The sequence below is a fragment of the Cupressus sempervirens genome, chromosome 4, assembly GCF_028749045.1.
Source record: "Cupressus sempervirens isolate cs-2001-9-10 chromosome 4, ASM2874904v1, whole genome shotgun sequence".
NCBI lineage: Eukaryota > Viridiplantae > Streptophyta > Pinopsida > Cupressales > Cupressaceae > Cupressus > Cupressus sempervirens.
The window spans coordinates 456009517-456036373 of record NC_143121.1 but is presented as its reverse complement, the minus strand read 5'-3'; positions in this window follow the sequence as shown (position 1 = coordinate 456036373).

The window sequence follows — 26857 nt, the reverse complement described above, 5'->3', positions numbered from 1 at the left end:
CCCAGATCATATTTTCTCTAGATCTCTAAAGAGACTTAATGGCAGTGGTTGTGGAGTAATTTTAGTTAGAGAACATCTTAGTTATGTCTAAGCTATAGAGGCAATTTTTTAAGATTTAGTTGGGGTCAACATCTTCTCTATTTTTCTCTGATATTGCTCTGTAATTTCACTATAAATCCCCTTTGCCTCTGAATTGTATGACATTCTTAACTCCTTTAGCCATTGATGTGAAGTGCAAGAACTAACTACCTCTCATTGGTGTATTGTAGATATCTACAATCTTGCATGACTGTATCTCTTTTGGCCTATGAATGGTATATAAGTGAATCCTCTCTTTCCCTGTGTCTTTCATTCGAGTTCTTATGATTTGCATGTGATTGTTAGATTAAAGAAGGTTTGGATGTGTATACCTTTTGGTGTCATGATGGTTCAATAGTGCATGTATGGGCAGAGATTGGTTTGAACAATCTATTTTTGGTGCATCACCCCCACTTAGGTTAGAATAGGTAGATTTTTTTCTATGCATTCCTTCTCCCTTTTCAGCTCCAAGAGTAGTTAGGTGCACCCTAATAGTAAAGGAAGTTGACCTTCTCTAGAGACTCAACCTCACAGTTCAAGTCCCACAGCTTGGAGGTTGTTTTCATGTTTTACAAGGTTGTCCTTAGGTAAAATCTTTGGACAAGGGTGCAAACTTTTGTGAAAATAGTTTTTGGCACGCCTGGTGGGACTGTATTTAGAAAATTTCAAGTCTACTAGTGTCAAAAGGAAGATTTCAAGATTAATACCAAGGAGATAGTATTGGCTTCAGTGTTCAAGCCTTTTGTCACAAAGGTTTGCACCCTTGTCCAAAGTTTTTACCTAAGGACAACTTTGTGAAACATGGAAACAACCTCCGAGCCATGGGACTTGAACTGTGGGGTTGAGTCTCTAGAGAAGGCCGGCTTCCTTTACTATCAGGGTGCACCTAACTACTCTTGGAGAGGAAAAGGGAGAAGGAATGCATGAAAGCAAATCTACCTACTCTAACTTAAGGGGGTGATGCACCAAAATAGAATTTTCAAACCAATCTCTGCCCATTCATGCACTATTGAACCATCATGATACCAAAAGATATACACATCCAGACTTGCTTTAGTCTAAAAATCACATACAAATCAAAAAACCCAAATGAATGACAAAAGGAGAGAGAGGATTTAATTATATACCATTCATAGGCCAAAAGAGATACACTCATGCAAGATTGCAGATCTCTACAATACACCAATGAGAGGCAAATAGTTCTTGCACGACATCGAATGCTAAAGGAGATAAGATACAATGTCATATAGTTTAGAGGCAAAAGGAATTTACAGTGAAATTGTAGAGCAATATCAAAGAAGTTAGAGAAGAGTCGACCATAACAAAATCTACAAAAATTGCCTTTATAGCTTAGGCATAACTGAGATATTTTCTAACTGAAGTTACTCCACAACCACTGCCATTAAGTCTTGATAAAGATCTAGAGGAAATTTGATCTTGGTACAGATTTAGATACAATGAAACCTGATATTTTGTTGAAACAGGACCTTGACAGAAAATGGTGCCATTAACCATTCTGACCAAAAAGATGGATAAGCTAGGGTGGTAGAGTATTTTCTTGCTATTTACTAGGTTCAGCATTTATTCAAGAGTAGTTGGAATTGATCATGATGATAAAATCATGCAAGAAAGATCGATTCCCCTTGTTTCTTGTTCATTAGTCAAAAAATTCAAAAGTCAAACGAACTCTGCCACTAGGATGAGCCATGTGGGCCAATAGTCTTTCAATTTTGTGCCACCTTGCAAAGTCTTCTGGAGTTTGACCACATCTTCATAACTAACTACGCCACCTCCTCAAGACCTTGACCATGGTGGTCACATAACTGCTAGCCTTCATCACCAATGCCCTAGCTGTAACGTATCTACTCGGGCTCAGAAGGACACGTGTCCTTCAGGCACTTTCCTGCAATCTTTAATTCCCTCACATCTTCATATTACGAGAAAGTGCTGATCATTGATCTCCATAAGATCAATGATCATGAAAGATTCTTCTTATACTATGCCTGCCCCATACAATTTTTGGGCCCATGAATCCACTCAGCACAATTGGCATCCAACTAGCATCACCCCACGGCATATGGAACAAATCTGACCCCCAGTAAGGACACATGAGAGCAAGGTGCTTACCCACATTCCTTCAAACTCATGCACTTTCATATTGTGGGCAAGTGCCAGCCCTTGATCTTGGGAGATTTGATGGCATTCATAACACGTGCCCTCTGAACTTCTGTAATTATCCTTTGTGACGTCGTTAGGACATGTATCACCAGGGAACTTGCTTGCATTGTCAGGAAGTCTGACAAAAGATAGAATGCAAGAAATCGAGCGCCAATCAAACTACTAGCTCACCAGTAACTTGCCAACCTTGTGGCCCACAAAAGAAGATGGACCCACCTACCATGCATCACAAAAGGGCTTCCCCACATCATGTAAAGGTCATTTGTTTTGAGAATGTGGGAAAGCACCCATTGTAGATCTGTGCAATATCTGACGGTGAGGAAAGTTGTAGGCCAGTGGAATACCATAAAGTTTTAACATTTTATTTTATTTTGTATTTCTAGGGTATTTTAAATACTTAAATATGAAAGATGACCATTGGGTGGGCTCAAGTATTCAATTTTTTTGGTGAGGGGCAAAAATAGGTAACATTTTGGCGACTCAGAGGGGACGCAACCTAGCTATATGTGTGACTAGTGGCCTTATGCATCCATTGGGCTATAGAGTCGTAAAAGATTTGGATCAATGCATTATGAAACCCTAAGCCTACCTTTGCGAGAGAAAAATATCGAAAAATCTGTCTCTGCAACTTTGCAAACTCAGCAAAATACATGTGCTCGTGCACTTCTTGGAAAGTAGGAAACCAATAAAAAGAAAACTAGGCTACCTATGTACATGAAACCTCAACCCCTATCAAAAAAATGGTTTGAGATAGATCCCATTGACTAGGATAGGAAAAATTTCACAACCAGGCTTGCTTAATTGAAAAGCATTAGCCTGCTTGCAACTGACAATCACATAGGGGGCACTCAATGGTGCATCAAATTTTGAGTGTCTTCCTGGTTTTGCCCTATTTGCATCCCATTTCAAAACCAAATCACCTTCTCTAAAGATTCTAACCCTAGCCTTCTTGTCAAAGCTCCATTTCACCTACTGCTAATGTGTTTCTAGGGTTTGCATGGCTTGACTTTTTTTCTCTTCCAGCTCCATCAGATCTGCCATTCTCACTATCATGACATCATCTTCAATTAGCTCCAACTGATGAGCTAGTTCTAGGGATGAGAATTCTAATAAAATTGAAAGCCTTGCTTCTCTTCCATATACCAAAATAAATGGTGAATTTCCTATTGACCTCTTAGGTGTTATTTTGTCAGCCCACAATGCAGTCCTCAAATTTTGATGCCAACACCTCTGGTTATCCTCTATAGTTCTTTTCATAATCCTAATCAGCTTTTTTTTGGATGACTTAGCCAAACCATTGCCTCGAGGATAGTAGTTTGAGGATGTGCTCAAGTAGATATTATGGTCAACTATCCATGCACAAATCTGAGCTCCTACAAAAGATTTTGCATTATCTAGAATAATGGTTGAAGGGGCACCAAACCTAGTCAAAATTCCATCAAGGAACTCAACAACTAAAGATTCTGTGGCATCCTTCAATGCAACTACCTCTGTCCATCTAGTGAAGTAATCTGTAGCAGCTAAAATCCATTTGTGACCAGAACTAGAGGAAGGATTGATAGGGCCTATGAAATTAGATCCCCATTGAGCAAAAGGCTGGTCCACCTAAATGGGATGAAGAGGAAGAGCTGAAAGCTTTTTCTTACCAGAAAAGAAGGCACATTTTTCACACTTCCTCACATACCTGTGAAAATCATAGAATAGGGATGGCTAGTAGTAACCATCCCTCATGATCTTCATTGTTGTTTTCCTTGTTGAGAAGTGACCACCATTAGGACCATCATGAAGCTCTTTGATCATTCTTTCAGCTTGGTCTATGTCAATGCATCTTAATAGGGCTCCATTAACATATTTCTTGAAGATGATACCATCAACTATGACATAAGGAATTGACTGTAATCTATACTATCTCCTTTTAGTTCTATCTAATCCTTGAGGATATCCATTGCCTAATAAGAAATTCTTCATATCATCCATCCAATTCCTTGGGGTCATTTTTTTTTTGTCTCTTATTGTTCTATTAGTATCATAGCAACTTCCTCATCTAATTCCTGATATGATATCATCTATTTATCCAACCCCTTCCCTCTTACCAGCTTGGTGATCTAAATGTCAATGTCATATTCCATTAATTTAGTAATCCAACCAGCTCTTTTCTCACTAATATCTTTGGTCAAAAGGAAATCTTTCACATTCACATGGGGTACTAATAGATGAATTTTATTATGAGATAGGAGGTGTCTAAATTTCCTTAAAGCTCTAATGACTATAAGGGCTTGTTTTTCTACATAGCTGTATTTGACTTCATACTCTTTAAGCCCTTCACTAAAGAAGGCTATGGGCTGCTCTTCATCTTTATCATTTTCTTGAGTCAAGCTAACAAAAAATGCTTGACTCACCACCTAGGGTATCAAAATTTGGATTAATGAGAGTAGGGGCTCAGGCTATGGCTACCTTGATCTCTTCAAAACTTTCCTTCCCTTCCTTGGTCCATGCAAAGACCATACTTTTCTTGAGTATAGCCGTAAGGGGTTTTATCATGGTAGCAAGATTAGGGATAAATATTCTCACAAAATTTATCCTACCAAGGAAACTTTGCAACCGTTTCTTATGTTTAGGAAGAGGGAGAGGAAGTATTACTTTTGTTAATTCTGGATCAATGGTTAAACCATCCTCAGATACAATGTGTCCAAATAATTTTCCTTGATTGATAGTAAAGACACACTTGCTTGGGTTAAGGGATACCCCAAACTCTCTACACCTTGAGAACACCTATCTTAAATGATCAAAATGATCTTCTATATTCTTTGAATACACTGTGATATCATCAAGGTAAACTAATACATACTTTCCAATCACATTTTTGAATGCCATCTCCATTGCCTTCTGAAATGTAGCACCTACATTGGTTAGCCTAAATGGCATCTTACAATAAGCACAGGTACCCCATTTTGTAGTAAATTAAGTCATGTACCTATCAGACTCTTTTACCCACACTTGATTGTAGCCAAAAAATCCATCAAGAAATGAAAACCTCTTTGAACAACTGACAGTGGACAAAATTTTCTCCATGGAATGGAGGGGATGGTGATTTTTAAGGGAAGCTTGGTTAATGTCCCTAAAGTCCACACACAATCTAATTTCTTCATTCTTCTTCCTAATAGGGACAAGGTTTGCTACCCATGACAAGTGCTTGATGGGGAAAATTATATTGGCCTTAATCAATTTGGATAGCTCTTTTCTCATTAAGGGTTCAATTTTGGGATTCAGTGGCCTCTATTTTTGTCTTACTGGTTTGGAATTATCAATTAAATCTATGGTATGATAAAAAAACCTTGGGTCAAAACCCTTTAAATCATCATACGTCCAGGAAAATACATAATTAAATTCTTGACATAGATGAACAAAACTTTCTTGCTCAATCTAAGAACATACCTTCTCCATGTTTAAGGATTTTCCATTAGCAACCGTGACTGGGGTGTGATCATCTTCGTGAGTAGCTAGGTTCATGACTCTACCTCTTGATTGGTCATCAACATTGAAAACACTCTCTAAGGTAATGAGACCCTTAGGTAATTTGTTGGAACTGAGATTAATGATTTGATCACCATACTGATCCTGCAGTCTTGACTAGTTTCTATCCGAAAATTCTGCTTCATTCTGTAAGAAGCTTACAATTTGTTCATCAGATTCAAACACTTGCCAATGGATGTTGTTGTTAGGGATGACAGGCCTTACTACTATTTTTATTTGTTGCTTCTTCTTCTCCTCAAGATTCCCTGGCACATGATGAGATGCACCTATTGCTGCAAGTCTATCAGCATATCTATTTTATTTTCTGGGGATGCTTTGAATATTAAATGCTTTGAAACCCTCAAGAAAATCCTATACGCTATTTTTATAAGACTTGAGAAAATTTTTCTTGGTGATATTCTGATTTCTCACTTGATTAACCACCCACTCACTATGTCCATATACACTTAAGGCTTGAATTCCTCTTTTCTGAGAAACTAGGAGACCTTGAATAAAGGATTCATACTCGGCCACATTATTAGTGCAACCTAACTGGAGCCTTAAGGAGAAGTAGTACCTTACTTGTGTAGGAGAAATCAACATCACACTAGCCCCTAATCCATTCTTATTCCTTGATCCATCAAAGTACATACTCCATATCCCACTCACATCTTCTTTAGTCTCCACAAGGTTGGGAACTAGAGCATCCTTATCTAATATACAATATGTACTGAGGCCTGTCTCAAGGGTTTCTAACATAGGATATAATTGATATGCATTAGCCCATTCATCTAAGAGAAAATCAGGTATCTCTACTGGGGAAGTAGTAGGCTCATTCATTATGTCATTCTCATCCATTTCTAGGATAGTGCAATTCAGGTTGATGAGATTAGGGGTGTAGGGTTTAGTATGATGGAGGGCTAGAGGCTCTACTCTGATTGAAGCTTTGGTCCCATATCTTGTTCTAAAAGACATATATGACCAATTGGAAGATATGTAACCACCTATTTTTGGAGTGAAGTCTCTTGACAAACAGATGGAAAAATGTGGCTTGACTTTAGCAATAGATATATCTTGAGTTACAGTACACCGAGGGCATGCTTGTAGGTCCATCACCATATTCCTAAGGATCCCTACAGTCTTGATAATACTACCATCCAACTTCAATACATCCCTAACAATAGGCTCATATTTCATTTCCAAAGCATCAGCAACACACCTAGGCATCATTGAACTACTAGCCCTTGAATCAATCATGCAATTGTGGACTAGTTTACCCCCTATAATTAGAGGAACATAAAATGGAGGGGGTCTAACCTTTTTACTTGTTTCTTCCTCCCTTCATTTTTATACTAGGCTTGTGGCACTTTCAATGTTGGGTGGCTAATCCTTTGGTTCAATACTTTCCAATTCTTGCTTCAGCAACCTCTTTTGCATGTGTATAGTAGCAATAGCATCCCACATGGAAATATTCACATTTGTCTTCTTCATTTGTTCTACCACATTGAATGCCACAATAGGTACCTTGGTAGAAGTCTTGGGAGCTGCATTTGTAGGAGGTTGAGATGGAACAACCTGAGGATCGCTTACATCCTTTCTGCCATTATTTCACCTTTGTTGCTGAAGGGTATTTGATTGATCATTTACTGCTTGGTCATGAGGTATTGCATTTGAAGTTGAAGCAAGATTGGGAGGAGGAGGGGTAGCATCTTCAATAGCTATTCTTTTTGCTCCTAGTGTTGTGAGCAATGGAATCCTGGTTTACATTACAATGTTCCTCCATGTGATGATTCATAAAGGAGCAATCATGTTGTCCTTGCATAAATGAGGCATCTTTAAATTGGTCCTGCTTGTATGATTGTCCTACTGTAGGCTCCTGGATGGTCAAAGCCAAATAAGATTCAGCATTTTGACACATGCAATGAGCATAGGAGTAGTTACAGGAGGAAAAAAGTCCTAATCTTGGGCCATGTTGTTTTGAGGAACTATGGCCCTTCTTTGGTTTACATGTGAGGTTGAAGCATGGCTATTCTGCTTATTCTGATCAAAATTATTGTTCCCATAATTATGATTTAGAGGTCTTTACCTATTTAGAGTTCTATGTTGCAATTGATGAGCCTTACTACCTTGAGCTTGCTGTCTCTCTAAAGTTACCACCTTGTTGCTCACTTTCTGCATCATAGAGAAACTATCCTCTAGCTTCTTCTCTTGGCCCTGAAATCTCTTATCTATGTTCAACATCATAGACTGCATCATCTCCTTGATCTGATCTATTCCATTTGAAGATGTGGAAGTTTGAGGGACTAGAGCGAGGGATTGTGATGTGGAAGTTTTGGGAAGAGGATCCATTGCTGGTTGGTGATTTGGAACATTAGGAAAGAAAGGCATAGGAGGCCTTGGAGCTAACTTACCCACTTGTATTAGGATGTTTTCTGACTTTATTGCTATATCATAAGAATTACACAAGGTATCTCCTCCCATAGTTTGGATTGTAGTGACAATGTTACTATTAAAAGCTCTGAGGTAATGCAAGAAGGCATTACCAGGGGTAAGTTTTACTGAAGTAGATATTCTATCCCATGTCTTTTGAAATTTATTGTTGAAATCAGTCATACATTCATGGGGGGCTCTTTTTATAGTAGTCAACTATTCTAAAAGTGACAAATGCTCACTTTTTTCCTCAAAGTGTTTGCACAGTCCTGCTTCTAATCCATCCCAATCTATTATAGAACCATGAGCCAAACCTCTATACCATTGTAGTGCTTTTCCTTTCAAGGATGAGGCTAGAATCCTAACTATAACATCATCCTCTGCAATACCATGGATATTACATATATTTTCAACTTCTTGAATGTGTTCTAAGGGAGAGATAGAAGTTTCACCAAAAAACTCTGGTATACTTTTGAGTGTAGCTATTGGTATGTCATGTCTTTGGGAAAATAAAAGAGACTTCCACCATTAAAGGTGGAAAAAGCATGAGCCCTAGGCTATTCCATATAGACAAGGGATCTATTGATATGTGTTGATGGCAATCTAGGCTGAGATCTAATAGCAGGAGGAGTAGAGATGGATCTTGCAGGTGTATTTGTTACTATTGCACTCCTAACTAGTGATAAAGATACTCTAGTCTTCCTTCTTCTAGGATTTGAAAATGAAAGCTCTTGGCAATGAAATTTACCTCTAGAAGATGCCCTTGTTTCAGCTTTGGGCAAGAATTACTGCAACTTTTGTCTGGAACCAGATTTGTTTGAAGGTTAGAGTCGCCAAGTACTTGAAGAATGAATCACTTGAAGGCTTGAACACTGAAGCCAGTACTATCTACTCAGTATTAATCTTGAAATATTCCTTTTGACACCAGTAGACTTGAAATTTTCTAAATACAGTCCCACCAGGTGTGCCAAAAATTATTGTCACAAAGGTTTGCACCCTTGTCCAAAGTTTTTACCTAAGGAAAACCTTGTGAAATATGAAAAAAACCTCCAAGCTATGGGACTTGAACTATGAGGTTGAGTCTCTAGAGAAGGCTGACTTTCTTTACTATCAGAGTGCACCTAACTACTCTTGAAGAGGAAAAGGGAGAAGGAATGCATGAAAGCAAATCTACCTACTCTAACTTAAGGGGGTGATGCACCAAAATAGAGTGTTCAAACCAATCTCTGCCCATACATGCACTATTGAACCATCATGACACCAAAAGATATACACATCAAGACTTGCTTTAATCTAACAATCACATGTAGATCAGAAAACCCAAATGAATGACACAAGGAAAGAGATGATTCACTTATATACCATTCATAGGCTAAAAGAGATACAATCATGCAGATTGTAGATGTCTACAATACACTAGTGAGAGGCAAATAGTTCTTGCACTTTACATCAATGGTTGAAGGAGATAAGGTAAAATTTCATATAGTTCAAAGGCAAAGGGAATTTAAAGTGAAATTGCAGAGCAATATCAGAGAAGTCAGAGAAGAGTCGACCAGAATAAAAATCTACAAAAATTGCCTTTATAGCTTAGGCATAACTGAGATATTTTCTAACTGAAGTTACTCCACAACCATTGCCATTAAGTCTTGATAAAGATCTAGAGGAAATTTGATCTAGGTATAGATTCAAATACAATGAAACCTAATATTTTTTTGAAAGAGGACCTTGACAGAAATGGTGCCATTAACCATTCTGACCAAAAAGATGGATAAACTAGGGTGGTAGAGTGTTTTCTTGCTATCTATTGGGTTCAACATTCATTTGAGAGTGGTTGGAATTGATCATGAGGATCAAATTATTTAAGAAAGCTCCATTCCCTTTGTTTATGGTTCATTAGTTAGCAAAGTCAAAAGTCAAACAAACTCTTCCACCAAGATGAGCCACATGGGCCAATAGTCTTTCAATTTTCTACCACCCCACAAAGTCTTCCCGAGTTTGACCACATCTTCATAACTAACTGCACCACCTCCTCAAGACCCTGACCGTGGTAGTCACATAACTGCCAGCCTTCATCACCAATTCCTTAGCCATAACGTATCTCCTTGAGGCTACAAGGACACATGTCCTTCAGGCACTTTCTCACAATGTTTAATTCCCTCACATCTTCTTATTGCTCGAAAGTGCTGATCGTTGATCTCCGTAAGATCAGTGATCATGAAAGATCCTCCTTATAATGCACCTATCCCGTATAATTTCTTGGCCCACAAATCCACTCAGCACAACCTGGCATCCAACTAGCATCACCCCGTGACATATGGAACAAACTTGATCCCATAAGGACACAGGGCAATGAGGCACTTGCCACATTCTTTAGAACTCATGCACTTTCATATTGCGGGCAAGCGCCAGCCCTTGATCTTGGGAGATTTGATGATGTTCATAACACATGCCCTCTGAACCTATGTAAATATCCTCTATGATGTCATTAGGACATTTTTCACTAGGGTGCTTGCCCATATTTTCAGGAAATCTGAGAAAAGATAGAATGCGGGAAAGTGGGTGCCAATCAAACTGCTAGCTCACCAATAGCTTGCCAACCTTGCAGCCCACAAAAGAAGACTGGCCCACCTACCACACATCACAAAGGGGCTTCCCTACATCATGTAAAGTTTGTTTGTTTTGAGAAAGTGAGAAAGGACCCTACCATAGATCTGTGCAAGATCTGATAGCGGGGAAAGTTGCGGGCTGGTGGAATACCATAAAGTTTTATCATTTTATTTTATTTTGTATTTCTAGGGCATTTTAAATACTTAAATATGGAAGATGACCATTGGACATGCTCAAGTATTCAAATTTTTTGGTGAGGGGTAAAAATAGGTAACAAAGCCTTCAAGGGATTCATTCTTCAAGTACTTGGTGACTCTGAGCTTCAAATACATATGGTTCCAGACCAAAGTTGTAGTAATTCATGACCAAAGCTGAAACAAGGGCATCTTCTAGAGGTAAATTTCAGTACCAAGAGATTTCATTTTCAAATCCTAGAAGAAGGAAGACTAGAGTATCTTTATCACTAGTTAGGAGTGCAATAGTAACAAATACACCTGCAAGATCCATCTCTACTCCTCTTGCTGTTAGATCTTAGCCTAGATTGCCATCAACACATATCAATAGATCACTTGTCTATATGGCACAACCTAGAGCTCAAGATTTTGCCACCTTTAATGGTAGAAGTCCTCTTTTATTGGCCCAAAGACATGACATACCAATAGCTGCACTCAAAAGTATACTAGAATTTACTGGTAAAACTTCTATCTCTCCATTATAACACATTCAAGAAGTTCCAAATATCTACAATATCCATGTTATTTTAGAAGATGATGTTGTATTTAGGCTTCTAGCCTCATCCTTGAAAGGAAAAGCACTACAATGGTATAGAGGTTTGGCTCATGGTTCTATAGCAGATTGGGATGGATTGGGAGAAGGATTGTGCAAACACTTTGAGGAAAAAAGTGACAATTTGTCACTTTTAGAATAGTTGACTACTATAAAAAGAGCCCCCCATGAATGTATGACTGATTTCAACTATAGATTTCAAAAGACATGGGATAGAATACCTACTTCAGTAAAGCCTACCCCTGGTAATGCCTTCTTTCATTACCTCATAGCTTTTAACAGTGACATTGCCACTACGATCCAAACTATGGGAGGAGATACCTTGCCTAATGCTTATGACATAGCAATAAAGTCAGAAAACATCTTAATACAATGAGGTAAGCTAGCTCCATGGTCTCCTATGCCTTTCTTCCCTGACGTTCCAAATCACCAATCGCAATGGCTCCTCTTCCCACAACTTCCACATCACAATCCCTTGCTCTAGTCACTCAAGCTTCCACATCTTCAAATGGAATAGATTAATTCAAGGAGATGATGCAATCTATGATCCTGAACATAGAGAACATAGATAAAAGATTACAGGGCCAAGAGAAGAAGCTAGAGGATAGCCTCTCTGTGATGCAAAAAGTGAGCAATAAGGTGGTGACTTTAGAGAGATAGCAAGCTCAAGGTAGTAAGGCTCATCAATTGCAATATCAAACTTTGAATAGTGGTAGGTGTACACTCGAAAGTGTCCCACTCTAAACCCTTCTATCCAAATGATTCTATGAGTTTGGAATGCTTGGATGCCGGCTTAGAGCTCCCTATCCATGGAGTGCAAGAGAGTGTATTTCAAGTTCAAGGGCTCTTAGATGAGCCTTAGAGATACTCTTCTTGCTAGTTAACCATGCAATGGGAGGTTCCAAAGACAAGATGCAAGAATGCAAATGTCCCAAGGAGTTCCTCAAGAATGCAATGCAAATGAAAATTAAGCTAGAATGAGATGCAAAGTGGAGCTATGCTAAAACATGTATGAGAGTTTTACAATACCATTATTAAGCTATGTGAGATTAAGCTACATGTAAAAATGAAAGCTAAGCTAAGATGCTATGGTATGAGAGAATGTAGACAAGAAATAGAAGTTCTCCACAAAGCTCCAAAGAAACTTGTTAGAAAACCTGCAGCATAACAATATTCAAATGAGGATCGATTGAAGGGGAAAGCTCTCTCCCTTTTAAAGATGTATGGATGGTAGAGATCAAGATGAAGATGGTGGATGATCAATGGTGGAATTTAAAAAGAGGAGTGATCCATGTGCACACACAAGTCAACCAATAGAATATAAGTTAACTTGTCATATAAGACAAAAGTCTCACAAGCCTTTTCTTTTAAATGTAAAATAGAAAAAGGACTTTATGTGTGCACTTTAAGTGGGTTAGAAGAATGGGGTCTTTTATTTAATTAAAAGGGGACATGTTCTTTTAATCAAATAATGAACTTACGATAGCATAGTCAAACTATAGGTTATAATCAAAAAAATTGATTATTAGCAATTTGGCTTAGGTAAGTGATTAAATTAATTTAGCCAAAATGTTGAAAAGGGGGCTAATAGTCTAGATGACCATTTTTAGGTGATTACATTTGCCCCTCTTTGACTAATGCATGATCGATCTAGGAACACATTATGTCAAAGAAAATAGAAAGCCAAGTAGGCAGTGGTAGATATAGATGTTTGATTTCGAAGAGTGAAATGCAGAAATAGATAGCAAGTCCTGAATGCACAACCTGATATCGGTAGTACTAAACATTGGGAAGATGATGTTAGGATCCGAAAAGAATTCTAACATCTATCAAAGTGAATAGATCGAGAGCAAGTGATAAGATCAAACAAATGCTCCTAAGAAATAGATAGCTGTAACAATCAGCAATAGAGTATTTCTGCCCCCTCAGGATCGAAATTGAATTGAGGTAAGAGGATGCAAAAATTGGCTAGACATGAGAAAATTAGAATATAGCAATGTCCAAGATGACAGATATATGATTAGAACCCAAGAATGACTATAAAAAACTGATAAAATGTCCCAGTTTGACTAGAGTTGACCTTGAAGGATATAGCATAAAAATTAGGTCAAAATGAGTAGCAAGGTGATTTTAGACATGAAACAATGAATTGCAGTAGATATGAAGTATGGAAATGATGAAGACATGAAGAAATGAAAATGCCCCAGTGATGATTCGAAGATTAGACCTCAAAAGGTCAGCTAACTGCTTAGAAGAAAGTAGAATTTTAAAAGACAATTTTGACCATCAAGATGAACTCGAATTTGGATTTTGATCCCAAAAATGAATCTAGTACGTTGAATTATTTAAAATTTCAAAACTTTATATAATGTGATGATAAGATAGAAAAGAGATGAAGTGAAAGATTAAGAAGGCAAAAAGACATGAACAAGAAGAAAGTAAAGAAATATATGAAAGGAGTTAGTTGATACGTTCACAAAAAGATGAAGAGAGAGCTCTCCCCATATGCAAGAATGCAAGACTAAGCTAGAAAATGAACCTAAAATGCAAGCTAATATGCAAAGTGGTTTACCAGCAAGAAGTGCACAAAATTTAGACTCTTAATTTCATCATTGAGCATTTATTAGGGACATCATGAGATCATACAACCATCACTAGTATAACTATGAGGATATGAATATGATCGATATTAGATAGGTATGTGGAAATCCAATCTAAGCATCAGAGACATGTAAGTCAAGATAACTACATGATTAGATTCCCTAAGTTTAATTTAGCAAGATTACACCTGTATCAAGGCATAAGCGCCAAGATAAACCCTAAGTGTGGTCTTGCAAAACAGTCAAGGATGATACATTTATAAGTCAACGTGTTGAATAGGACCAGCATAAATGCTTACAACACTATAGATAAACAAAGTATACCCACAAGCAGAAATCAAGAAGACATGCCCCATGCCCCCAGTCTTCTAGTCAATGACATCCTCGAAAGACTATTAGGGAGGGAACACATGGCAAAGAAATCATCATAGACAACACACAAAGTAGATAAATGCCAGCATAGCTCAGTTGTTTAAGTGTTAAAGTGCATGTGTGTAAGTCAAGTCACTTGGCCATTTCTTCCAAACTTGATTCTGATAGTGAGAAATATCGCGACATCGGAGACCGTAGGTAAACTATCTGTAAAGTGTTGAAAAACACTTGATGTCAAGGTGGGGGAAGTGTTGAGAAACACTATGTTGTGAGTTGTCAAAGAAACCTTAATGCACAAGAATACCTCAATAGGCTAAGTAGCTATGCCCCCAAGATGAGGACAAGAAACAATTCCAAGCTAGGAAATGTGTAGTGAAGTGGATGATTGAGATTGATAGACATAGGTGCAAGGGTTTCAAGTAGCGCCTGTTTCTAGGTTTTCACCACTTTGACAGATTTTTTTATTTTTTTAAAAAAATTTTTAAAATTTTTTTTTGGTGATACATCAAAGTGAGGTTTTCACTAAGATGATCATTTTTTCAGGACATTTTCTAATTTTTAGGATTTTTTTAGGCTCATATATATATACAAGATAGCTGAGCAGCAAGCCTCTAAGTATAGAACTTCTTCAAGTGTAGGATGTTGATAGGTTCTGCAAGTTCTTCACCCTCTGAAGTAGACAACTGGTAAGCACCAGACCCAAATGCTGCTCTCATAATGTAAGGACCTAACCAGTTAGGTTCAAATTTCCCTTTCTGTTCTCGATTTTTCTGATTTTTGGGATTCCCTCTAAGCACGAGTTCACCAACTTGGAACTCACAGGGGTGAACCTTTTTGTTATATTGTGTAGACATGCGCTTCTAATAAGCTCTCATGTGATCAAAAGTAGCCTTGTGCCGTTCATCCAGAGTCTCTAATTCCTGTACTCGCATAGCTCTATGATCTTCATCGGTTATTAACCCATGTAAGGAGATGCACAAAGAAGGTATCTTGACTTCCAATGGGAGAACAGCCTCAGAGCCATAGACTAGAGAAAAGGGTGTAGCCCCTGTAGGAGTATGGATAGAGGTTCTATAGGCCCAAAGTGCCGAATTTATTTGCAAGTGCCAATCTTTCCCAGACTTGTGAACTGTGCGGTGTAGGATTTTCAGCAGTGCTTTATTAGAGGCCTCAGCTTGGCCATTCCCTTGGGGATAGTAAATGGAGGACCAATGTTGTTTAATTCAAAACTTTTTGCATAGTTGTTTTAAGTTCTTATTCTTGAACTGCCCTCCATTATCCATAACAATAGAGGATGGGATACCATATCGAAAAATGATGTGATTCAGTATAAATAGGGCAACATGTTTGCCTATAGCAGCAGATAATGGTACAACTTCAACCCATTTAGTGAAATACTCCGTTGCTGTGATGATGAATTTATGACCGCTGGATGAGCTTGGATGAATCTTTCCTACCAAGTCAAAGGCCCATTTCTGAAATGGCCAGTATGTCATAGAAGGGATTAATTCTCACCCAGGAGCATGTATCAAGTTACCATGGAGCTGACATTTCTGACAGGACTTTGCATAGCGCACAGCATCAGCTTGCATGGTGGGCCAGTAATAACCCGTCCTAAGCAGTTTTTGGGCAAGTGCAAGGCCATTAGAATGTGCCCCACAAATGCCATCGTGGACTTCGGCAAGTGCCTTCTCAGAATCTTCTAGCTCTAAACACCTAAGCAACGTTCCGTCTAGACCCCTCCTATACAAGTCACCAGAGACCAAAGTGTAGTGTGAGGCATTACAAAGGAGTTGGCATTTTTTGTTGTGTGAGGGTTTCAGGAATAACTTGATCACGTAGGTAGGAGAAAATAGCCGCATAGCAGGAGGAATCGTGACCCACAACAATGTAGATCACCTGTTATCTGAAGAATCATAGGCTGGATGATGCAATTCTTCCACCAGGAACTCAAATCGTGATTCATGTTCTTGTAATTGGAGAATAGATGCTAAGGTGGCCATAGCATCAGCAACCTTGTTTTCTGCTCTAGGAATTTGTTGGAATGTTACAAAGGTAAAATAATTCCTTAGAGCATCTATCAAATTTTTATAAGGGATCAATTTATCATCCTTTGTTTGATATTCATTATTCACTTGGTTCACAACCAGTTGAGAATCCCCATAGATGTGTAGCTCAGTTATTCACCATTCAAGGGCCATTTTGATCCCATTTGTTAATGCTTCATACTCTGCAATATTGTTTGTACATGGGAACAATAATTTGTAGGACTTTGGGATGGAATAACCATGAGGGGAAACAAACAACACCCCTGCTCTTGCTCCATTCTGTGTATGGGATCCATCAAAAAACATTTTCCATGTTCTATCAATAATGTTCATGATTGAGGCATCTGGAAACTCAATTTGCATAGGTGCTACATCTTCAAGTGGGAAGTCAGCAAACTGGTCAGCTATGGCCTGTCCTTTGATTGCCTTACATTCAACATACTGAATGTCAAATTCAGAAAGAATCATCATCCATTTAGCAAGGTGACCAGTAAGTGTAGCTCTACTTAATAAATATTTCAAAGGGTCTATCTTGGCAATCAAGTGAATTGTATGGGCCAACATATAATGTTGAAGTTTTTGGGAGGCAAAAACTACAGCAAGGCATGCCTTCTCTATACTTGTATAATTTAGTTCATAAGCCACCAAAGTTTGATTGATATAGTATATGGCTATTTATTTACCCATCTCATCACTTTGGGCTAAGAGTGCTCCTAGAGAAGAATCTGTAGCTGAAATGTACAGAATCAAAGGTTTTCCCAGAATGGGTGGCATCAAAACTGGCGGTTTTGCCAAGTAGCCTTTGATTTGGTCTAAGCTTTTTTGACAGTCACTATTCCAAATATGGGTAGATCCTTTATGCAGATTTTTATTGAAAGGTTGAGCCTTATCAACTAATTGAGAGATAAATCTTCTTATGGATTGTAGCCGTCCTTGCAAACTTCTAAGCTGACTGATAGTATTTGGTGGAGGCATATCCATGATAGCTTGGACCTTTTTAGGGTCAACCTCAATGCCTTTTTCTGAAATGATATAACCTAGCAATTTTCCAGAAGTGACACCAAAGGCACATTTTTTTGGATTCAACCTAAGTTGGAATTGTTCCATACGGTCCAATATCAAACTAAGGTCTTTGAGATGTGTGTCTCATTTCTTTGATTTCGCCAATGTGTCATCAACATAGTCTTCCATATTTTTATGCATCATATCATGAAAGATGGTTGTCATTGATCTTTGATATGTAGCACCAACATTTTTGAGCCCAAAAGGCATGACATTCCAGCAAAAGGTACCCCATGCACATGTAAACGCTGTCTTTTCTTGGTCTGCTAGAGCTATCTTTATTTGGTTGTACCCAAAAAATCCATCCATGAGCGAGTACATCTCATAACTCGTAGTCATGTCCACTATCATATCGATGTTTGGTAGTGGAAAGTCATCCTTGGGGCACACTTTATTGAGATCTCTAAAATTAGTACAGACTCATATGGATTTGTCATGCTTGGAGATAGGTACAATGTTGGAAATCCACTCAGCATAATCAATGGCCCTAATGAAGTTTGCATTCAATAGTTTTTCTAACTCTATCTTGACCAGTAGAGCCACATGTGGATGCATTTTTCTTAACTTTTTTTTGACAGGCTTGACATCTGGTGAGATTGATAAGTGATGCATGATGAGATCTATATCAAGCCTTGGCATGTTGAAGTATGTCCATGCGAAGTTGACCTTCTTGTCTTGAAAGAACTGAGCAAACTGTGTCTTTTCTTTGTATGACAAAGATTGAGCTACATGGATAATCTGAGGACATTCTTCTATTCCGAAGTTGATAGGCTATGTAGGTTCGACTAGAACCAAAGATCTATCTTGGAAATAGCTTGGCAGACTACCAAGTACCTCATCCATAGGTGCCTCAGAGAGGTTTTCACCATTAGATATGTCTTTATTTTTACTTTTTTGAGGGTCAGACATCGCCACAATGTGGTTTTTGCCATCTGATCGCTTATTTTTTCTTTTAATTTTTTGACTGAGGTACTTGATATCTGATTCCATCATGTTAACTATGGGTTCACTGGTGGAAGAAATGACAAGTTCAATTGCGTTTAGATAACAAGCGATCTCATAGTCATTTTGGAAAGACCGTATTTCAGGTTTTTGATTTTGGATAGACCAATCTATGAGATCTGGGTAAATTAGGGAGAGTGAGGGAGAAGTTTCAATGTGATTGATATGGAAGGAGTCATCTCTAGTGACCTGTGAAGTTGAGCCTATAGAAAATGTCGCAAAAGAGTCCAGCTCAGGAATAGTCCTAGAGGAACTAGCGTGATCCATTGAGACATGTTGTGAGTCAAACTCATCTGACCCCATACTAGACTATTCGACTACATCGGGTTGGGTTGCATAGGCATGAATGACATCCACCCCTAGCTCGCAAGATGCATCAGAGAGGCTTTCCCACTCATACTCATGAGAATTTGTACTTTGACCCCTATTTATGAGATGAGCAATATTCTGCCTAATTCGTCCTCTATTTATGTCCTTAGAAGTAGACCCTTCTTGTTCCTATTGTTGGGAGGTAGAAGCTTCTTCATTATTAGCAGTAACTATGTCTTCTCCCCAAAGGAGGGAAGTGAGAGGAACAAAGTCTTTGTCTTGTGCAGTAGTAGCAATTACGGGAGAGTCATCATCCTTCGATTCACTAGACATGAGTAATCTTTGACTACAGTTTGGTGTATTATTGTCTAGCCCAAAGCCTAGACCAGCGGTGTCTCGAGCATCATGACCTTGAGTGTGACTTAAAGGTTCAACTAGAGCGTTCTTACAACTAGTTAAGGACCCGTGGTCCTGGTAGCCCATTTTTGTCAGAAATTTATAGCCTTTTCCGTATTTTTTGGGAGAAATAGGGGTAATCATTGTAACCTCCTCATCTTCCTCTTGTCTGTAGATCCAGTCCCTAATGGCTTGTTCTGCCTTCTCTGCTTCCAGTGGTATAGAAGATTGCACAAAAGTGCCAAAAAGTGTCATAGCAGAAGCAGAAGACTTCTTTGCAATAGTTGGTTTCCCATAAGACCAAGGGGAAATTGGTAAGGCAGCAATAGAATCCAAAGTATACTCGCCCATACCAAGGCTCATCATTTTCAATTTTTGTTCACATTCTGTGAAAGATGGTGCTAGCTCATGAGAAGAGCAATTGTGTGGGACTAGCATTTTGGCAGCAGATAATGTGTTGATAGACATGGAGTTGTCACCGGGGACAACTACTTCAATACCATTAAAAGGGAACTTAATGCACTGATGGTATGTAGAGGGTACTGCTGGCATATCGTGAATCCATGGTTGTCCCAACAACAAGTTGTATGCAAGTGGTATGTCTAAGACTTGGAAAATGACATTCTTCTCAACTGGACCAACTTTGATTGGTAGTACAATTAGACCTTTAGAAGGCCTTTCAACCTCATCATAGGCCTTTATAGTGATCTTGCGCTTAGGATCAATGGAAAATTTAGACATGCCCAATTGTTGGATTACATTGAATGAAATGATATTTAACCCTACACCATTGTCTATCAGGACTCGACGGACGCGGGTACGAAAGACTTGAACTTCGATATGAAGAGCAAGGTTATGGGGATGACTGAGAGCTTGATCATCTTCTTCAAAAAAGGTGAGATAGTGAGGCGAGGAGATGTGGTTCACCATAGCTTGGAATTGTTCCGCATCAATATCTGTGGGAACATTGGCAGCACGTAAAGCTTTCTCAAGGATATCCCTTTGCAAAGGAGATAACTCTAGCAATTCAAAAATGGAGATTTGTGCTTGCGTGCATTGCAGTTGGCTAGCAAGATCATAGTTGGAGATTTTGGAAGTAATTGGTTGTTTAGATGATGAAGCATTTTTAGGATCATTAGCAACTTTTAGGACAACCTTAGAATTCCCCCTAGTGATAGCGTTGAGTGGTTCACCTTGAGAAGATGAAGACTCAGCCACCCAGAGTACCACCTTGGGTCTAGTATCAGTATGATTTTGAGGAGTGGATCGTGTCCTTAAGACCACTTTTGGTCGTTCATCTTCAGCATCATAATTTGGCCGGTTGTCATTGTTGGACCTTGCCATACATACGTATTCAATGGGCTCAAGCATGCTTATAACATTATCAGTGTCAGCGTAAGCATAACTAATTTTGCCATCATGATTCTTTTTGGCAGCTACCCTTGAGGTCTCACCCTTTTCATATTCAGGTAATGGTTTTTGGAAAGCCTTATGATTAGTATTCTTAACAAGGCCATCTGTAACAACTTTGCCAGCTTCGATGAGGTCTTGAATTACATCTTTGAATTTGAAGCAATTCTCTGTGTTATGTCCCTTACTTCGGTGATAGCTGCAAGTATGATCTTCTCTCCACCATGGAGGTCTAACGAGTGGATTGTAAGGATGTGAGTTGTCTGGCAAGGTGACCAATTTGTTTGCAATTAAGGTTTTTAAAACCACTTCATAAGGTTCAACCATAGGTGTGTAAACACGTCGCTTCTTTGCAAATTTAGAGCCTTTGTCAAAGGTTTGTGGTTTCAAACCTTCTTGTTGCTTTGCTGCATAGATGGCATTGGAAAGGTTAAATGCAGGTTCCGTAGTCTTAGGAGTGTCCACTACTCCATCATTGACAACATACTTGTTTTTGTTCCAAGGTTTGCCTTTGTCTTTACTGTTCCCATTGTTAATTCTATCCTTCTTTATGGCAATATCGCCTTTTTTGATAGCAACATCCTCAATGCGATATGCACTTTCTACCATGGCGTTGAAGGATGTGAATAACTATTTTCTTAGATCAAAGTATAATTCGGGTACAAGCGTGTTGACAAAGATGTCAATTTTTTCAGCCTCAGGCACTTGCCGAGGATACCGAGAGTATAAAGATCTCCATCGTTAAAGGTATATTGCAAAAGACTCTCCTGGTCTTTGTTTGATGTTGCATAAGTCTAGCACTATCACAGGATGTTGAATGTTGTACGAATATTGCTGGATGAAATGTTGTGCAAGTTCATTAAATGTTTTAAGAGGAGGACTCAATTTTGTGAACCACTCCATAGCTTCTCCTCTTAGACTTCTAGGGAACAAACGCATAAGATAGGTGTCTTCATGCATAAAGTCGGTGCTAATAGCATAGAAATGTCTCACATGGTCGTGAGGGTCACCATTTCCATCGTATTTGTCATACTTAGGAACCTCTATATCCTTAGGAAATGGTAGCATGTATAGACCCCTATCAAATGGAAGAGTGCAAATTGATTCAACAAATGATGTCTTAGGTGGCTGTTTTGAAGTTTGTAGTTGTGTAAATTGTTTTCTTAGTTCTTGTATTTCTTCCCTTAAGATTTCAGCCTCAGTGGGCTCTCATTTTGGGATAATATGTTCAACATTAAAACCTTGAGGGAGTTTCCATCCCCTAGCTGCCATGTATCAGAAGTATTGGTCTCCATTTTCCTCTAAAGCTCTGAGCATTAGTTTTTGGGCAAAGCCATCTTGTTGAAATTTGATCACATCTTCGCTAGTTACTTCTTCATCACTATCATGATGAGATGGTTTAGGTGAAGGACATGTGCCAGCGATAGTTCTAGGAGTCCTTGGAGGTGTGTGATTACCGTCATTATTTTCAAAGGGATTTCGAGGACAAGTTCCTTTATATCCTTCGTAGCGTGCCTGATTGTTAATTTCAGCTTGTTGATTTTCTCTCTCCGTAGCGTATATAGCCTCCAAATTCTTTTGGGTTTCATGTGCTTATTCTTCTAAGCGACGTTTAATTTCATCAGGATGCACCATAGTGACTATACCACTCGTACCCTCGGGTGTCTCAAAGGGTGTACCAAATAGATTTTCAAAACTATAAAGTGGGTTGTGCCGAACGTTAGCTGTTTGTGTTTGAGAAAATTTGAGATTCTTATCACAACATTGTTTGCGAGGATGTTTGGGTGGTGTTTCCAATTGTTTGAAAATGAAAGGCGTGTGGCTACCGTTACCACCTTGATATCTAGTTGTGACCAGCATGTAAAGAGTTGTCTTTGTTTAGTAGGACAAGAAAAGCGAGCCGAATTTGAAGCTTTTACGATCAGGACTAGTCACTTGTCAAAATGTGATTAGATGGCTTGTCAAACAGTGCTGAAGATCTTATAGCACGGGTGACTCAAGCCGAGTGGACGAGCGAGAAGCTCAATAGTGGATAGCTAGAAAAATAATAGCTGAATTTTGACTAGTGATTTATCAAGACGTTTCAAGACTTACATTCGACAGACTAAACCCATGTTTTCAACTTAGGATGAATTCTTCACACACTGATACGTGGCCAGGATCAAGGGTGACTAGCGCGACGCTCCTTAGACCAAACAAATCCGACGAAAAACTCTATTTTTGACGCGAAATGACTCTGGGCGATACTTTCTCAAAAGGAGGGTGACATAAGTTCAGCAAATAATGTCGTGCGACAGAATTTTAGGAATAGTGCGATACTTTTTGTTCAGGCAACATATATTTATACCAAGTGCGATGGAATATAAGACACAGTGCAACATAATTTACTACTAACATGCGACATAATTTTTGAAAAAAATGTCGCGCGATATTTCTCGTGAAAGCGTGCGACAGAGTGCCAGTTTTGTGTAAAAAAAGTCAATTTTTTGGCTTGGAGTTCGTTTCAATTTGTCAATGAGATAGTCATTTCAATTAGATAGCATTTCTTCTTATCTTGTATCAGTAAACAACAAGGTTTGCAAACAGTAAGTGTTGTAACATGTCTTCAAAACAATTGATCAAGGGTAAAAACAACCTTGTCAATACGCACTTGGGATATCAGAACAGCCTTCCTAACAACTCTTTATCGGAATGTTTATGTTGCAAGAGCATTAACACTAGTCAAAACATCGAAAACAATAGTCAAGCAATCTACCTAGAGTCATGGTTCATTACTCAAAAACTTAGCCCACGCTTGATGCTCCTTCACCTCACACCAAGTGGTTGCCCACAAGAGATATTGGCTTTGTCATGGAAGTTCCATAAGCACAACCAAGGGAACACGTATGGTGAGTGTAAATCTTGGGGTGATCCGGGTAGTCCACTAGGATCGATCCTTGCACCAAAAAGTTGAGCGGCTAAAAAAAAAGGTAGTTACTAACTTAGAGTTTTTAGATCAAGCTTTCGTTCATAGTGTTCCTCTTGTTCCTAATTATGGGACACCTCACCTTGCGATGAGTAATTGATCTCGCGATCACAAGAGTACCTTAAGCATTCTTGCCTAGTGATCTCCCTATGGTCAAAATCTCATGAGCAATCACACTAGGCAAAGAAAAACACTACGTCTACCAAAGTTTTGTGTCCTTGGTAGCCTTGAGTTTATAGTGGGTTGGAAGAGCTAGGTAATCGGCTTGTCCCCACTTGGGTCGTTCCTCTCAAGTTGTCTGAGAGCAGGCCCTCTAAAGGATTCTAACTACACAAAGTGGATCAAATTTTGAAAGTCAAGATTTCTGGTTCACCACAAGGGTGAAGAGCATACTCTCCTATTCCAATCATTTTCTCCCAAACACGCCAAGAAGATTCAGTTACCCCTTGCTTTTGAAACCAAATGGCAAGTCAAAATTTCTGATTCACCACAAGGGTGAAGAGCATACTCTCCTATTACCAAAAGACTCCAATCACAAGTTTTATGTGCCTATGAAAAATGAACACTTAGTCAATGCCACACATGAAAACAAAAAAGCAAGAAATTTTGGGTTTTTATGCTTTGGGCAGCCCTGCAAACAATGTTAGTAGCCCTTGCGCATTTGAAGCTTTGACATGCGTTCTTTTTATGCAATGTTTCAATTTTTTTTTTTTCATAAGGATGGCAACCTGTAATCACAACTTGTTAGCACCAAAAGTTAGTATGAAATAACATAAAAATCTGCAATAAAAAGTGGTGATTTGCCTCAAAAATCCAATTTATCTTCCAACCAAGTGCATGCAAAGAAAGTGCAAGTTAATCACAAATGCTCTCATTTTTACTCTTTGATTTTGACCTAGTCAACAAGATTGGACTTGTTTACTATGATTTTGTACCCAAAAATAAAAATGAAAAGAACAGACCCCTGTTAAAAATCAGAGAGCTTTCCAAAAATGTAAGAAATTTTAAAAAATGTCTTCATCTGCGCTCTAGAGATCAATTTTGTCAAAATAGGCCAAATTTATCAAACCGAGTTTTTGATCCTTAATACTACTTCAAAATTCAAAAAGCAAAGAAATAACCCCCATTATAATTGAAATTTTTTTCTGAAAATGTAAGTTTTAAAAAAAAATTAGATGATTTGCGATCAGAAATGGCTTTTTATGAAAAACAAAGAAAAATTCATAACTCTCGAAAATCATGTCAAAATGCTCTACAAATCTGATTGAGACATTTTGAGCATATACCCAACCTACAAAAAAAATTTCAGAACCAACATCCAAGCGGTTTAAAAGATATGATCAAATATTTAAACCAACTAAGTTTTTGGCCTTCAAACCAATTTACTTATGGGTTGGCCTTAAAACCAAAGTGATAATTCTACAAAAGTATTTGATTAGATCCAATATGATATTGTAAAAAACCAGAGATGAAAAATAAAAGCAAATAGAGCTAGAAACTTGATTCAAGCCCCATGGTGGGCGCCAAAAATGTACACTCGAAAGTGTCCCACTCTAAACCCTTCTATCCAAACGATTCCATGAGTTCGGAATGCTTGGATGTCGGCTTAGAGCTCCCTATCCATGGAGTGCAAGAGAGAATATTTCAAGTTCAAGGGCTCTTAGATGAGCCTTAGAGATACTTTTGTTACTACTAAACCATGCAATGGGAGGTTCCAAAGACAAGATGCAAGAATGCAAATGTCCCAAGGAGTTCCTCAAGAATGCAATGCAAATGAAAATTAAGCTAGAATGAGATGCAAAGTGGAGCTATGCTAAAACATGTATGAGAGTTTTACAATACCATTATTAAGCTATGTGAGATTAAGCTACATGTAAAAATGAAAGCTAAGCTAAGATGCTATGGTATGAGAGAATGTAGACAAGAAATAGAAGTTCTCCACAAAGCTCCAAAGAAACCTGTTAGAAAACCTGCAACATAACAATATTCAAATGAGGATCGATTGAGGGGGAAAGCTCTCTCCCTTTTAAAGATGTATGGATGGTAGAGATCAAGATGAAGATGGTGGATGATCACCGATGGAATTTGAAAAGAGGAGTGATCCATGTGCACACACAAGTCAACCAATAGAATATAATTTAACTTGTCATATAAGACAAAAGTCTCACAAGCCTTTTCTTTTAATTGTAAAATAGAAAAAGGACTTTATGTGTGCACTTTAAGTGGGTTAGAAGAATGGGGTCTTTTATTTAATTAAAAGGGGACATGTTCTTTTAATCAAATAATGAACTTAGGATAGCATAGTCAAACTATAGGTTATAATCAAATAAATTGATTATTAGCAATTTGGCTTAGGTAAGTGATTAAATTAATTTAGCCAAAATGTTGAAAAGGGGACTAATAGTCTAGATGACCATTTTTAGGTGATTATAGTAGGCTTCCAAATCATAATCATGTGAACAATTATTTTGATCATAATAGGTAGAATAGCCATGCCTCAACCTCAAATGTTAGCCAAAGTAGTGCCATAGTTCCTAAAAACAACATGGCCTAAGATCAAGATTTTTGTCCCTCCTGTAACTACTCCTATGCTCATTGCATGACCATACAAGAGACTGCAACTGGACAATCATACAAGGAGGACCAATTTAAAGATTCCTTGTCTATGCAAGGACAAAGTGATTGCTCCTTTATGAATCATCAAGTGGAGGAACATTGTAATGCAAACTAGGATTCCATTGCTCACCACACTAGGAGCAAAAGAAGAGCTATTGAAGATGCTACCCCTCCTCCTCCCAATCATGCCTCAACTTCAAATGCAATACCTCATGAACAAGCAGTAAATGATCAATCAAATACCTTTCAACAACAAACGTGAAATAATGGCAGAAAGGATGTAAGTGATCCTTAGGTTGTTCCATCTCAACCTCCTACAAATGAAACTCCCAAGGCTTTTACCAAAGTACCTACTATGCCATTTAGTGTGGTAGAACAAATGAAGAAGAAAAATGTGAATATTTCCATGTGGGATGCTGTTGCTACTATACCCATGCAAAATAGGTTGCTGCAACAAGAATTGGAAAGTATTGAACCAAAGGGTC